Genomic DNA, 17075 nt, shown 5'->3' on the forward strand with positions numbered 1-17075 from the left:
TAAATTTGCTTAGCAGTGCATAACAATTTAAACAAATGTAAAGTAGGAAAACTACTTACATTAAAAGAAGCATAAAATACTTTGAAATATAATAATTTTAAAGGTTTGCAATTATACACTTTTTTAATTAGAACAACGAACTTTGGTAATTCGAATACTCTGGTTTCAAATACCTAAAAGGTCTGAAGGAGAAAATTAGTGACGGTTTAAAATAATCTCTTTTAAGATTAAAGTGCTGACCATTATTATTTAAAATAGTATATAATTAAAGTTTTGTTCCTTTGCTTTGGTTTGGTTTTGATTTTTTAGTTCATACTTAGAATTTAGTTGTGGCTCCAGGGCCAAACCACTATATCAAATACAGTTTTTATCTAATCACGAATTTGATTCTCTCACCAAGGTCAAATAATAACCATCAAATTTGAAATATAATAGCCATTTAACGATTTTCTCCATTCCTTAGGTCAGGAGTCATCAACCTTTTTGTAAAAAGTTGGAAAGATAGGAAAAGATAAGAAATAAGGTAGGCTTTGTGGCTCATGTGGTCTCTGGTCTGGGCTATCTCTGCCATTGTTGTGTGAAAGCAGTAATAGAGTATATATATATATGAATGGGCAAGGCTGTGTTCTAATAAAATTTTATTTACAGATGATAAAATTTGAAAATCATAGAAGTTTCCTGTGTCATGAAATATTATTCTTTTGATTTTCAAATTAATGTAAAATTATCAATCTGTCCTTGGGACATGCAATCACACATTGCGTCTAGTTTAGTCATAAGCCATAATTTGCCAATCACTGCCTTAGACAAGTAGGAAAACAAAAAACAAATAAGAGTTTTACCCAAAAAAAGATAGGGTATTTCCTGAACTATAGGTCATTACATTAGGACTATCCTGAAACATTAGGCTCAAAGACACTTAGTCTGAGATATAAGTATTCAGATTATCAGACACACTTTATCTTAGTTTAGGATGTTAGGATACTAATTAGGAAACATTTTGAGTGAAGAATTTTCATTCCACAATAGTACCAAACTTTTACTGAAGAGAAGCCAAATGATTCTCAGTAAACTCTTTGAAGAAATAGCCTACAATTTAATCTGACCCATTTTTTTCCTTGTAAGTAAAATGAATTGTTCTTCAGCTTTCACCATTTATGATTAATTGCCATTTGATGTGCATATCTTTTGTACTGTATGTCTTAGAATCCATTTATATTTTAAATGTTATAAGACATCAGAAGATCTTATTAGGTAAGTCTCATGTAAGTAGACTTTTGAAGGATAATGGTGGTTTCATATATGACTCTTACTTTAGTATTTCCTTTTAGTATATTAACTTATATTTGCTCTCTCCCAGTTAGGCTTCATCCTAACACCATTTATTTGAAGGTGTTTTTTGTTCAGTTTTGAATTCCAACAAATAAAAGGCACATTTTACCTTTTAAAAATTCCCCTTAATAATTTAAGTACTTTTAGAATCAGAAGAGACTATACTGTTTTAGGAATTAACACAAGACATATGGAATATATATCATTTTGATTTTATAAATTGTCCATTTATTCATAAAGATGTCACTCTCAAGCTTTATTAGCTTGCTGCAAATTGGACAAATTGCAGAGTGTTCTAGCACCCTTCTAGACATCCTACTTTGAATTACTATGCGTTGGGGAATTTCAAGTTAATAACAACTTAAACTTCATCTCCTCAGAACTAGCTTATATCTAATTATAATAAATCATGTTCAATCCCCTATCTTAACTTACCATTAATACTGTTAATAGACCTGTTACTTCTTACTTCACCAAGTGGGGGATTTCTAATATACAAAGGAGAAACAATGTTTCTTTCCACACAGTGTGCCCTAAATTTGCCTTTTCTTAAGAACTCTGTAGAATCAGTAAATAAAATCCCTTTTACTTTATCTTAGCAGAAAAAAAGAAAATCCTAAAAATATGCTTTCTAAAGCATCAGTGAAAAAATAAGACTTCTGTTCCTCATCTTGTTTTCTGTTGTAGTCAGGAGTTTCAGGAGTTTTTTAATTCATCCAAAATTATTTTATATAATCCATTAATAACAATTGTTCTCTGATTTTAAATATGTCCTAAATGTTTGAAAGACAATGTTTATAAGAATCAGAGTCTACCTTATTTTTAGTACTGGTCTTATTGTTCTATTCTATAACATTACAGTATCAAGTTTATCACACTTTCAAGTGGTGTCCTGATTTTGCTCTATATGTGTACATTTAAGAAAATTTTATTTTTTAAAATATTAATTAACATATTTAAAGAAATAATCCAGAGAACAATGTTGTTTCAGTATCCACTCTTACTTCTTAAGCTTTAATGAAGTATAATCATTTAAAAATCAATAAATAGAAATATTCATGAAAGAATCCTAGTGGATGTGAGACAAACTTAGGTTTTCCCGATAGAACATAGAAGAAATGAATGGTATATTAAATTAAATTCCAAAAGAGTTAGCTTTGTAAGATCTTGCATACAGATGTAGTAAGTATAGCAACTGTAATTTTGGAGAATGACAAAAAATCAGTTTATTTCTGAGAGTATTTCCTTGATACGTTGTTTCCCCTTGGCTCACAAGATACCTGATCTCGGACCACTCTTTCTTTTTTTTTTCCCCCTTTCCTTGTTCCTTCTCTTTAGTTTGGCATACCCAACACTCAGGCTATGGACCTCTTCACTTTATATTTGTTTCCTCATGATAATATCCAATCTCTGAAGTTTAAATATCATCTATACACCAGAGATTCCCATCATTATATATCCAGTCTCAAAGCATTGGGTATGTTCTTAACTAGCAAAATGAAATAAAGAGTCATGAGCTCACAAAACAAAAACAACACACAGAAAAATAGATATGATTGCCCAAAGAAATCATGAAAAGTGAAAAGAGAGCAAGGCTAGCTCAGATTTTTCGAATATAAATACTTATATATAGACACAGGGAAAAGATGTAATTATAATAACAAAAATACTTGTCTGGTTGTTAGAAACTTATTGTGTAATAAACACAGTAGTGAGCGTTTTACATACCATCTTATTTAATATAATTCTCATATTTAACACATAAGGGAACCAAACCTTGGAGGTAGTATAGTTTTCTAAGGTTATATATCCAGAAAAAAGTTAAGTTGTATTTTCAATATAATAACATATACTATTATAATAAGAAAGAAGATCCAAAAAAATCTATATACAGTTGTGAGTATTAAGGGGAAAAGTAATTCAATTTGACTTTTATAAAGTATACATTAGTAAAAGAAGTAAGATATGGAAAGTTTTGTTAGGACACTACAGCTAAGGATGCAGAATATTAAGATGTAGCTCTTGCATTCTGCCCTACAGGAAAAAAGAGTTGTAAGAAAAACAGTCAGAAATGTGTATAATGAATTAAGGCTGGAACATTAGAGGTAAGCCAAAGACAATGTAATTGTAACTTTACACTTGCAGTTCCAAACAGTGAGTGTGTGTATGTTTGCCTACTAGTTGTAATTTTCAAATAATTGTTAGTAAAATATAACTTAATAACACTTTTAAATAATCTACTTTCATTTTACAAAGCTGAATAAATTTGTTGTAATCTCAATAACATCATTATTCCTGAAATTATGAAATAAATTTTCATCAGAAAAGGTCTGAATAAAATGCTAGTCGTCTATTCATTGTACCTAAATAATAATCTATTTTATTGATGCAACAGTTTAGCACTTACTTATCATTAATATTTTGTGCAATAATCAACTATTGGAGTGTTTGCCTTTTTCAGTCTATTTTTGGTTTTCGTTTTAGCTACATAGGAAGATGATCATGGAAGTCTCTCATATGTGAATGCCACTGGGTCTACAATTTGATGTATATAAAAAAGTTTGAGAATTTTGCTCTAGATTTTTAAAGTGAAAATCTGAACTAAGAAAGGGACTATAGAAAAGGAGATGCAAAAAAGACATAAGAAGTGCCTTAGATATATATGAAAGAAAGCTTAAGAATTGATAAGGTAGGAAGGAAAGCAGTAAGGGAAACTCAGGTTTGACTTAAAGGTCAAACTTAAGTTTGAGCCTGAGTGACAGAAACAAGTCAGTAAAAAGAATTGTTTGGGGGAGAAAAATAAGTTTACTTTAAGACATACTAAATTTCATATAGCATTGAAAAATCCAAATCAAATGTCCAGAAGGTAGTTGGAAATGTTAGGATACCAGGAATATGTTCCTATACGAGCAAGGAGAATTTTTAGCTAGAAATATAGAAACCACAATACCTACTGAGACTTTCTAGTCAATAAGTGGAGAAGAAAATTACAAAACAAAAACAAAAACAAGGAGATACTAACAGCTAATGTCTTTAATTGATGGTAAAGAGACAAAAAATAAGCATACATTTATTAACTAGAGATGTAAAAGGAGAACAAGAATGTGTAATCCTAGACACTGAAAGCTGAGAAGATTTGAAAGAAGAGACAAAGGTCAACAGAGTCAAATCATGTTGGTATTTAAGAAAGTGAGATCTAAGATGATTGGATTTGTTAACACAAAATACATGGCGAGGTTCAGAATAACAGTCAACAGAATATTTTAGAAGATGGACAAATTTTAAAGGCTAAAGAATTGATTGGATATTGATTATGTTTGGATTAGCTGAGAACAGGTTTGGTTTGGTTTGGTTGATTTTAAAATCCTTTAAAAGTGTAAAAGCCATCCTAGCTCACAGGTCATAGTTTGCCAACCTTGGTATGAATTTCTGCTTATTAACTTGGAAAATGGCCAAGTAAAACAATATGATATGTATACTATAAAAAGGTGTGTGTGTGTGTGTGTGTGTGTGTGGTGTTGATTTGTAGCCCGGGAAATTAAAAGTATGTGTTGTCATATGAGTGACTTTCTAATTGATATTTATACTTTTTTTCTGTTTTCCCCAAATTTCTTCTTATGAACAAAGCATGTTCAATTGTTCAATTAATCTAGACCAAATTGAGAACTTCATGGTTGTATCTCCAGTCATGACATAATATAACCCATTTTGGTTAGATTCTTAGATTTAGCTGTGCCTTAAGTATCTCTTCTTTGTTAGATATAGACAGTTTAGCATATTATTAGTTAGGAAAATTTCTCAAAATACATCATTTTTTTCTTTTAATTATTTAATGGATAAACAATAGTCTTTTTTACAAAATCCTTTCTACAGTGGAAAGCACTATTTTAAATTGGTACACTTATTTTCAGTCTTCAAATGAGTTTTGCCTAAGACAAGTTTGAAGATAATTTCTTATATTTTTAATGTTTTATAATGAGTATTATTTCTTTGAAAATAAGAAAAAAATCATTTATTTCTATGTGTAAGTGTAAACATTTTAAAATTCCCTTAAATTCCATTAATAAGCTATATGTGATAACAATATAGCCCTTGAAAAACCATGTAAATAACCAGGGCAATGTAAAAAAATAATGCTGGCATTCTTCAAACCACAGTACTATATGTTTACATACTAGGCAAGAAAATAGACCAACAGACAATAACAAAACCACCACAAAGAAAGTTTTGAGTTCACAGCAGCGCTATTCACTATAGCCCATACATGGAAACAACATAAATGTCCATCAACAGATGAATGGGTAATGAAGATGTGGTGCATATATACAATGGAATACTACTCAGCCATAAAAAGAACAAAAATAATTGCCATTTGCTGCAACATAGATGCAACTAGAGATTATCATACCAAGTGAAATAAGTTAGAAAGAGAAAGACAAATACCATACAATATCATTGTGTGATATCTCTTATATGTGGAAGTTGAAATATGGCACAAATGAAACTATCTACAAAACAGAAACAGACTCACACATATAGAAATCAGACTTGTGGTTGCCAAGGGGGAAGGGAGAGGGATAGACTAGGAATTTGAGGTTGGTAGATGCAAACTATTACATTTAAAATGGATAAATAACAAGGTCATACTGTATAGCACAGGGAACTATACTCAATATCCTGGGAGAAACCATAATGGAAAAGAATATTAAAAAAAGAATGTATATATGTGTAAAATTGAGTCACTTTGCTGTACTGCAGAGGTTGGCACAACCTTGTAAATCAACCATATTCCAATAAAAATAAATAAATAAAAAAGAATGTTTTGAGAAGTGTCTTAACAAATTTGCTAGCAAAAAAAAAAAAAAAATGACAGAAAAATAAAATAAAAAGCTATGTTTTGACCTAGGGATTATCATACTAAGTGAAGTAAATCAGACAAAGACAAATATCATATGATATCACTTCTATGTGGAATTTTAAAAAATGATACAAAGTTATGGTTACTAAAGGGGAAAGGGGGGAAGGAATAAATTAGGAGTTGGGGATTAACAGATACACACTGCTATATATAAAATAAATAAACAACAAGGATTTACTGTATAGTACAGGGAACTATATTCTATATTTTGTAATAAACTGTAATGGAAAAGAATCTGAAAAAGAATATATGTATATATGACTGAATCACTCTGCTGTACACCTGAAATTAACACAACATTGTAAATCAACTATGCTCCTATTTTAAAAAAGAAACTGCTATGTAGAAATGACACATTCATATCACAAATTTGGACAAACAACTGGAGTCACAAGATGAGTTTATTTCTTTTAATAAACACAAATTCAAATTATTCTGAATTTCAGTTCCTCTTTACATAAAAGTAACATCTAGAGAGACAATATGATTGCATGTATATAAATTACTTCTCTGGTTTCAAAATCTGTATCATTTTAGCTCCATTTGAAATTACTTATATTTCCCTTTTAAGTATGTTTAAATGAATATGACTAGGAATTCCATTTATGAATGAGTATATTTTTTATATTTTATGTAGATTTTTGATGATTCACTAAAATATCTAATAGTTTTTAAAATTATATTCATGGTAATATGTAAAATGTTTTCTCTTAAATACATAAAATAGGGATAATGGGTTATCAGGAAAATGTGATTTTAATAGATTTCTTTTAAGTTAAATATATCAAAGTTCTTTCTTTTAGTTGTACATAATACAATGCACATCCATTTCTTTTCTAATATTCTGTTCTTTTGCAATATATTTAAATCACCAGGGACCCTTTTAGTGAACAATGCACAACATTGACTAGGTATGAAAGAAGTAGTATGAAATCATGTAATTTATTCAGTCACACATAGGATGAGCACCACTTAGTGTTTATATTAATATGCCTTGATCTATCAATAAAAGTATGATAGTTCTTAAATGATTGAAATTAAAATATCAGAAACTGATGAACTCCCTACATCTTAAGACACTTCTCAAAGACAAGTTAAATAAGAGTTATTTTCAAAATCAGTCTTTGAAGATAAAGATTTAATTATGGTGTTACTATTGATCTTTAGACTGTTTTCAGAAGGCTTGAATAATTAAACATGTGGATTTATGATCTCAAAGTATGCATTGATGTTTAAACCAATATTAATGGCCACTGCTTTAGACAAATGACATTTCTAGTTACAAATATAAATAATCAAATTAATTTAAAAAAATGAGCATAAAAAATCTGTCATTATGATCTAGTGAAATTAGGAATTCAGAATCCTAAGTATAAAGTCATTTCCTAGGTTACAGTCACAATGGAACAGTGAAAATTTGGACAGTAAGTTAATTTCTGTATTTCAGAGATAAAAACAGCATTGCCAAATAGCTAAAAACTAGGATGCTGGAATTAGACAGCCTTGAATGTGTATCCTAGTTTCAATCTTTACTATTTGAATTTGTGTAAGTTACTCAATGTATCCAAGTCTAAATTTTAAAACATAAGTGATGGAATACAAATATTATCTACCTGGATTTGCAAAAAGAAATTAGCATAGTTACTGGAATGTACTAACTACTCAAAACCAAAATCTTTTATTATTGTTTACAACCTGAAAACTAAAGTTAACAATAGATCCACCTACATCCCAGGTTTCCTGCCAAAATTAACACGAGAATGGAAAATTAACTTTAGAAGAGTCCTCACTTAACCTTAGAACACTGACCTTTTGTATCCCACTCATTCTTTTTTCTCTTCTTGCAAGGTGTGACTTTTTAATCTAAGATTAGCTCTTCCATGTTAATTTCCATCTCCATGTCCTTGTTGATCTGTTTGTTGTTGTTCTCCCTTATCTCACTCAATCAATTTCACTCTTAAGCTACTTAAGGCCTGATATTCCTGCAAAGCAAAACTCAAGTAATTAGTATCCTTGTAAAATTTCAAACATAACTTTTATCTCTTCGTTATGTCTGCTTCCCTCATCCTCTGTATGATTTTTTTTTTTTGCTTTCAGTGTGTTTCTTTTAATTTTTTTCTAATTCAAGCAGTTATTTTATACTATTATGTTAATTTCAGGTGTATAACATAGTGATTCAATATTTTTATAGATATATAAATATATCCTGTAACTTATTTATTTTATACATAGTAGTTTGTACCTCTTAATCCCCTGCCCTGATCTTGCCACTTCCCTGTTCCCTCTCTCCACTGATAACCACTAGTTTGTTCTCTATGTCTGTGAGTCTGTTTTTGTTTTATTACATTTATTCATTTGTTTTGCATTAGATTTCACATATAAGTGATAACACACAATATTTGTCTTTCACTGTCTGACTTATTTCACTAAGAATAATACCCTCTAGATCCATCCATGTTGTTGAAAATGGCAAGATTTCATTTCATTTTTTTTATGGCTGAATAATATTCCAGTGTGTGTGTGTATATGTATAGATAGATAGATGATGATGATAGATAGATAGATAGAGAGATAGATAGATAGATAGTCACATATTTTTATCCATTCATCTTGTAATGGACACTTACGTTGCTTCTGTATATTGGCTGTCATAAATAATGCTCCTATGAACATTGGGGTGCATGCAACCTTTCAAATTAGAGTTTTTGATTTCTTCAGCTATATACCCAGGGTTGGAATTGCTGGATCACATGGTAGCTCTATTTTTAGGTTTTACAGGAAACTTCATACTGTTTTCCATAGTGGCTGCACCAATTTTCTTCCCACCAACAGTGTACTAGCGTTCCTTTTTCTCCATATCCTTGCTGACATTTGTTATTTGTGGTCATTTTGATGATAGCCATTCTGACAGGTGTGAGGTCATATCTCATTTTGGTTTTGGTTTGCATTTCTCTGATGATTAACAATGTTGAGCATCCTTTCATGTGCCTGTTATCCATCTGTATGTCTTCTTTGGAAAAATATCTACTCAGTTCTTCCCATTTTTTAATCTGTTTTTTGTGTTTTTGATGTTAAGTTGCATGAGTTCTTTGTATATTTTGGATATTAACCCTGTATATCGAGCAGTTTGCAAATACCCATTCAGTAAGGTTTTTGTTTGTTTTTTGGTTTTGGTTTCTTTGGGTTTTTTTTTTTTTTTTTAATTTTGAATACAGTTTCCTTTGCTGTGCAAAGGTTTTAAGTGTAATTAGGTTCCAGTTGTCCATTTTTGCTTTTTTCCCCTTTGCCTGAGAAGGCAGATCCATAAATATATTGCTATAATTTGTAACAAAGATTGTTCTGCCTATCTCTTATTCTATGAGTTTTATGATTTCAGGTCTTACATTTAGGTCTTTAAAACATTTTGATTTTATTTTTGTGTATACTGTGAGAAAATGTTCTAATTTAATTCATTTACATGTAGTTCACCAGTTTTCCCAGCAACACTTATTGAAGAGACTATCTTTTCCCCATTGTATATTCTTGCCTAGTTTGTTGTAAATTAATTGACCATACATGTGTGGGTTTTTTTTCTGGGCCCTCTCTTCTGTTCCACTGGTCAATGTGTTCATTTTTGTGCCAGTACCATACTGTTTTAATTACTGTAGCTTTGTATTGATAGTATAGTCTGAAGTCAGGGAGCGTGATACCTTCAGCTCCAAAGTTTGTTTTGGCAATTCAGGGTCTTTTGTGTTTCTGCATTAGTCTTAGGATTATTTGTTCTAGTTCTGTGAAAAATGCCATGGGTATTTTGATAGGAATTGTATTAATCTGTAGATTGTTTTGGGTACTGTGGACATTTTAACAATATTAATTCTTCTAATCCATGAAAACAGGACATCTTTCTATTTCTTTGTATCATACTCAATTTCTTTCATCAATGTTTCATAGTTTTCAGAGTATAGGTCTTTCACCTCCTTGGTTAACTTTATTCCTATGTATTTTACTCTTTTTGATGTGATTTTAAATGGGATTATTTCATGATTTCTCTTTCTGGTAGTTCATTGTTAGTGTATAGAAGAGCAACAGATTTCTGTATATTGTCTTGTATCCTGCAACTTTATTGAATTCATTTATTTGTTCTAATAGTTTTTTGGTGGAGACTTTAGGATTTTTTTTGTATTGAGTAATGTCATCTGCAAATAGTGACAGTTTTATTACTTGCTTTCCAATTTGGATACATTTTATTTCTTTTTTCTTGGCTGATTGCTGTGGCTAGAACTTCCAATAGTGTATTAAACAGAAGTGACAAGAGTGAGCATCCTTGTCTTGTTCCTGATTTTGGAGGAAAATCTTTTAGCTTTTGACCATTGAGTATGATGTTAGCTGTGGTTTGTCAGAGAGGCCATTTATTATGGTGAGATATATTCCTTCTATATCCATTTTGATGAGAGTTTTCATCATGAATAGATGTTGAATTTAAAAAAAAGCTTTCTATGCATCTATTGAGATGGTTATGTGATTTTTATCCATTTTTTCTAAAGTGGTGTATCACATTGATTGATTTACAGATGTTGAACCATCCTTGTGACCCTGAAATAAATACCACATGACCATGGTGTTTGATCCTTTTAATATATTGTTGAACTTGGTTTGCTAGTATTTTCTTGAGCATTTTTGCAACTTTTTCATCAGTGATATTGGTCTGTAATTTTTATTTCTTGTACAGTCATTGTCTAGTTTTAGTATCAGGATAATGTTGGCCTTGTAGAATGAATTTGGGAGTCTTCACTCCTCTTCAATTTTTTGAAATAGTTTGAGAAGTACAGGTATTAACTCTTCTCTGTATGTTTGGTAAAATTCCTCTGTGAACATATCCAGTATTGAACTTTTGTTTGCCGAGACGTTTTTATTACAAACTTAATTTCACTACTAGTGATTGTTCTGTTCACATTGGCTATTTCTTCCTGATTCATTCTTGAAAGATTATATGTTTCTAGAAATTTATCCAATTCTAGGTTGTCTAATTTGTTGGCATATTTTATGTCATAGTATTCTCATTAATTTTTGTATTTCTGACATATTGGTTGGAATTTCACCTCTTTCATTTCTTTTTTCTTTTTTTCTTTCTTTTTTTAATAGGGGTATAGTTGTTTTACAATGTTGTGTTAGTTTCTGCTTTACAGTGAAGTGAAGCAGAGATCCCTGTGCTATACAGCTGGTTCTCATTATTTATCTATTTTATACATATTAGTGTATATGTGTCAGTCCCAATCTCCCAATTCATCCCACATCCCCATTCCCCCCTTGGTGTCCATACATTTGATCTCTACGTCTGTGCCTCTATTTCTACCTTGCAAACAGGTTCATCTGTACCATTTTTCTAGATTCCACAAATGTGTGTTAATATACAATACTTGTTTCTCTTTCTGACTTACTTCACGCTGTATGACAGTCTCTAGGTCCATCCAGGTCTCTGCAAATAACCCAATTTTGTTCCTTTTTCTGACTGAGTAATATTACACTGTATACATGAACCACATCTTCTTTATCCATTCATCTGTTGATGGACATTTAGGTTGCTTCCATGACCTAGCTATTGTAAATAATGCTGCAATGACCATGGGGGTGCATGTGTCTTTAAATTATGGTTTTCTCAGGATATATGCCCAGTAATGGGATTGCTCGGTTATATGGTAATTCTATTTTTAGTTTTTTAAGGAACCTCCATACTGTTCTCCAAAGTGGCTTTATCAATTTACATTCCCACCAACGGTGCAAGAGGGTTCCCTTTTCTCCATACCCCCTCCAACATTTAATGTTTGTAGATTTTCTGATGATGTCCATTCTAACTGGTGTGAGGTGATACCTCATTTTAGTTTTGAATTGCATTTCTCTAATAATTAGTGATGCTGTGCATCTTTTAGTGTGCCTCTTGGCCACCTGTATGTCTTCTTTGGAGAAATGTCTATTTAGGTCTTCTGCCCATTTTTTGATTGGGTTGTTTGTTTTTTGATATTGAGCTGCATGAGCTGTTTGTATATTTTGGAGATTAATCCTTTGTCCGTTGATTCATTTGCAAATATTTTCTCCCATTCTGAGTGTTGTCTTTTAATCTTGTTTATGGTTTCCTTTGTTGTGCAGAAGCTTTGAAGTTTCATTAGGTCCCATTTGTTTATTTTTGTTTTTATTTTCATTACTCTAGGAGGTGGGTCAAAAAAGATATTGTGGTGATTTATGTCCAGGAGAATTCTTCCTATGTTTCCCTCTAGGAGTTTTATACTGTCTGGTCTTACATTTAGGTCTTTAATCCATTTTGAGTTTACTTTTGTTTATGGTGTTAGAGTGTTGTAATTTCATTCTTTTAAATGTAGCTATCCATTTTTCCCAGCACCACACTTTGAAGAGACTGTTTTTTCTCCATTCTATATCTTTGCCTCCTTTGTCATAGATTAGTTGACCAATGGTGCATGGGTGGATCTATACTTCTGTTTTTGTGCCAGTACCATACTGTATTGATTACTGTAGCTTTGTAGTATAATCTGATGTCAGGGAGTCTGACTCCTCCATTGTTGTTTTGTTTTTTCTTTTCTTTTTCTCAAGATTGCTTTGGCTATTTGGGGTCTTTTGTGTCTCCACACAAATTTTAAGATTTTTTTGTTCTAGTTCTGTAAAAATGTCATTGGTAATTTGATATGGATTGCATTGAATCTGTAGATTGCTTTGGGTAGTATAGTCATTTTCACAATATTGATTCTTCCAATACAAGAACATGGTATATCTCTCCCTCTGTTTGTGTCTTCTTTGATTTCTTTCATCATTGTCTTATAGATTTTTGAGTACAGGTCTTTTACCTCCTTAGGTAGGTTTATTCCTAGGTATTTTATTCTTTTTGTTTTTTAGTGTATAGGAATGCAAATGATTTCCCTGCATTAACTTTGTATCACACAACTTTACCAAATTCATTGACTAGCTCTAGTAGTTTTCTGGTGCATCTTTAGGATTTTCTATGTATAGTATCATGTCATCTGCAAACAGTGACAGTTTTACTTCTTCTTTTCCAATTTGTTTTCCTTTTATTTATTTTTCTTCTCTGATTGCCATGGCTAGGACTTCCAAAATTATGTTGAATAGTAGTGGTGAGAGTGGACATCCTTGCCTTGACCTGGTCTTAGAGGAAATGCTTTCAGTTTTTCACCATTGAGAATGATGTTTGCTGTGGGTTTGTTGTATATGGTCTTTATTATGTTGAGGTAGGTTCCCACTATGCCCACTTTCTGGAGAGTTTTTATCATAAATGCGTGTTGAATTTTGTCAAAAGTTTTTTTTTTTTTTTTTTTGCATTTATTGAGATGATCATATAGTTTTTATTCTTCTATTTGTTAACATGGTGTATCACATTGATTGATTTGCATATATTAAAGAATCTTTGCATCCATGGGATAAATCCCACTCGGTCATGGTGTATGATTTTTTAATGTGTTCTTGGATTCTGTTTGCTAGCATTTAGTTCAGGATTTTTGCATATATATTCATCAGTGATATTGGTTTCTAATTTTCTTTTTTTATAATATCTTTGTCTGGTTTTGGTATCAGGGTGATGGTGGCCTCATAGAATGATCTTGGGAGTGTTCCTTCCTCTGCAGGTTTTTGGAACAGTATGAGACGTATGGGTGTTAGGTCTTCTCTAAATGTTTGATAGAATTCATCTGTGAAGGCATCAGGTCCTGGACTTTTGTTTGTTGGAAGACTTTTAATTTCGGTTTCAGTTTCATTACTTGTAATTCGTCTGTTCATATTTTCTATTTCTTTCTGATTCAGTCTTGGAAGGTTATACTTTTCTATGAATTGTCCATTTCTTTGAGCTTGTCCATTTTATTGGCATATAGTTCCTTGTAATAGTCTTTTATGATGCTTTGTATTTCTGTGGTGTCCATTGTAACTTCTCCTTTTACCTTTTTAATTTTATTGATTTGAGCCCTTTCCTTCTTTTTCTTGATGAGTCTGGCTAAAGTTTTATCAAATTTGTTTATCTTCTCAAAGAACAAGCTTTTACTTTCATTGATATTTCTATTGTTTTCTTCATTTCTATTTCATTTATTTCTCCTCTGATCTTTCTGATATCTTTCCTTCTACTAACTTTGGGTTTTCTTTGTTCTTCTTTCTCTAGTTCCTTTAGGTGTAAGGTTAGATTGTTTATTTGAGATGTTTCTTGTTTCTTGAGATATGATTATATTGGTAAAAACTTTCCTCTTAGAACTGCATTTTCTGCATCCTATAGGTTTTGGGTCATCGTGGTTTTGTTGTCATTTTTCTCTAAGTATTATTTGATTTCCTCTTTGATTTCTTCAGTGATCTCTTGGTTATTTAGTAGCATGTTATTTAGCCTCCATGTGATTGTGTTTTTTAAGGGTTTTTCCTGAAACTGATTTCCAGTCTCATAGTGTTGTGGCAGGAAAAGATGCTTGATATAATTTCGATTTTCTTAAATTTACTGAGGCTTGACTTGTGACCCAAGATGTGATCTGTCCTGAAGAATGTTCTGTGTGCACTTGAGAAGAAAATGTAATCTGCTGTTTTCAGATGGAATGTCCTATAAATATCAATTAACTCTCTCTAGTCTATTGTGTCATTTAAAGCTTGTGTTTCCTTATTAATTTTCTGTCTGGTTGATCTGTCCATTGGCATAAGTGAGGTGTTAATTTCCCCCACTGTTACTGTGTTACTGTCAATTTCCCCTTTTATAGCTGGTAGCATTTGCCTTATGTATTGTGGTGCTCTTATGTTGGGTGCATATATATTTATAATTGTTATATCTTCTTCTTGAGTTGATCCTTTGATCATTATGTAGTGTCCTTCCTTGTCACTTGTAACATTCTTTATTTTAAAGTCTATTTTATGTGATATGAGTATTGCTACTCCAGCTTTCTTATGATATCCTTTTACATGGAATATCTTTTTTCCATCCCCTCACTTTCAGTCTTTATGTGTCCCTAGGTCTGAAGTGGGTGTCTTGTAGACATCATATATATGGGTCTTATTTTTGTATCCATTCAGCCAGTCTGTGTCTTTTGGTTGGAGCATTTAATCCATTCACATTTAAGGTAATTATCGATTTGTATGTTCCTATTACCATTTTCTTAATTGTTTTGGGTTTGTTTTTGTAGGTCTTTTTCTTCTCTTGTGTTTCCCGCTTAGAGCTTCCTTTAGCATTTGTTGTAGAGCTGATCTAGTGGTGCTGAATTCTCTTAGCATTTGCTGGTCTGTAAAGCTTTTTATTTCTGCATTGAATCTGAATGAGATCCTTGCTGGGTAGATTCATCTGGTTGTAGGTTTTTTCCTCTCATCATTTTAAATATATCCTGCTACTCCCTTCTGGTCTGCAGAGTTTCTGCTGAAAACTCAGCTGATAATGTTATGGGGATTCCCTTGTATGTTATTTATTGCTTTTTCCCTTGCTGCTTTTAATATTTTTTCTTTGTATTTTATTTTTAATAGTTTGACAATATGTGTCTTGTCATGCTTCTCTTTGGGTTTATCCAGTGTTGAACTCTCTGTGCTTCCTGTACTTGCTTGACTATTTCCTTTCCCATGTTATGAAAAATTTTGACTATAATCTCTTCAAATATTTTCGCAGACGCTTTCTCTTTCTCTTCTTCTTCTGGGACCCCTATAATTCAAAGTTTCGAGTGTTTAATGATGTCCCAGAAATCTATGAGACTGTCCTTAATTCTTTTCATTCTGTTTTCTCTATTCTGCTCCACAGCAGTTATTTCCACCCTTCTATCTTCCAGCTCACTTATCCGTTCTTCTGCCTCAGTTATTCTGCTACTGATTCCTTCTAGAGTATTTTTAATTTCAGTTATTGTGTTGTTCATCATTGTTTGTTTGCTCTTTAGTTTTTCTAGGTCGTTGTTAAATGTTTCTTTTATTTTCTCCATTCTATTTCTAAGATTTTGTATCATCTTTACTATCATTACTCTGAATTCTTTTTCAGTTAGATTTCCTATTTCCTCTTCATTCATTTGGCCTTGTGGGTTTTTACATTGCTCTTTCATCTGTTGCATATTTCTCTGTCTTCTCATTTTGTTTAACTTACTTTTTTGGGGTCTCCTTTCCACAAGCTGCAGTTTTGTAGTTCCTCTTACTTCTGGTGTCTGACCCCAGTGGGTTAGATTTGTGCAGTGGCTTGTATAGTCTTCCTGGTGGAGGGGACTGGTGCCTATGTTGTGGTGGGTGAAGATGGTTCTTGTCCCTGTGATGGGCAGGGCCACGTCTAATGGTGTGTTTTGCCATGTGTGTAAGCTTAGTATGACTTTAGGCAGCCTGTCTGTTAATTGGTGGGGTTGTGTTCTTGTCTTTCTAGTTGTTTCATGTGACGTGTCCAGCACTGAAGCTTGCTGGCCATTGGGTTTATCTGGGTCTTAGTATTGTGATGGAAACCTCTGGAAGAGCTCTCACTGATTAAGATTCCATGTAGCCAGGAGTTTTCTGGTTGTCCAATGTCCTGGACTTGGCTCTCCCACCTCGGAGTCTCAGGCCCAACCACTGACCAGAGCACCAAGACCCCGAAAGCTGCAGCATGTGGTAGAAAAGGGGGGGGGGGGGGAAAGAAATCAAACAGACAAACAAAACCCCAGGACAAATGGTAAAAGCTAAACTGAACAGATAAAAACACCCAAAGAAACACACACACACTCAAAAAAAGAAAAAATAAAAGCAAAAACAAAAAAGAAGTGAGCAACCAAACCAATAAAGAAAGCCAATAATGAAAACAAATACTAAAAACTAATCTAACAAAACAAAAGTTCAAAAACAAATCAAACGCAGAGAGCAAACTAAAAAA

The sequence above is a fragment of the Balaenoptera ricei genome, chromosome 18 (assembly GCF_028023285.1).
Source record: "Balaenoptera ricei isolate mBalRic1 chromosome 18, mBalRic1.hap2, whole genome shotgun sequence".
NCBI classification, from domain to species: Eukaryota; Metazoa; Chordata; class Mammalia; order Artiodactyla; family Balaenopteridae; genus Balaenoptera; species Balaenoptera ricei.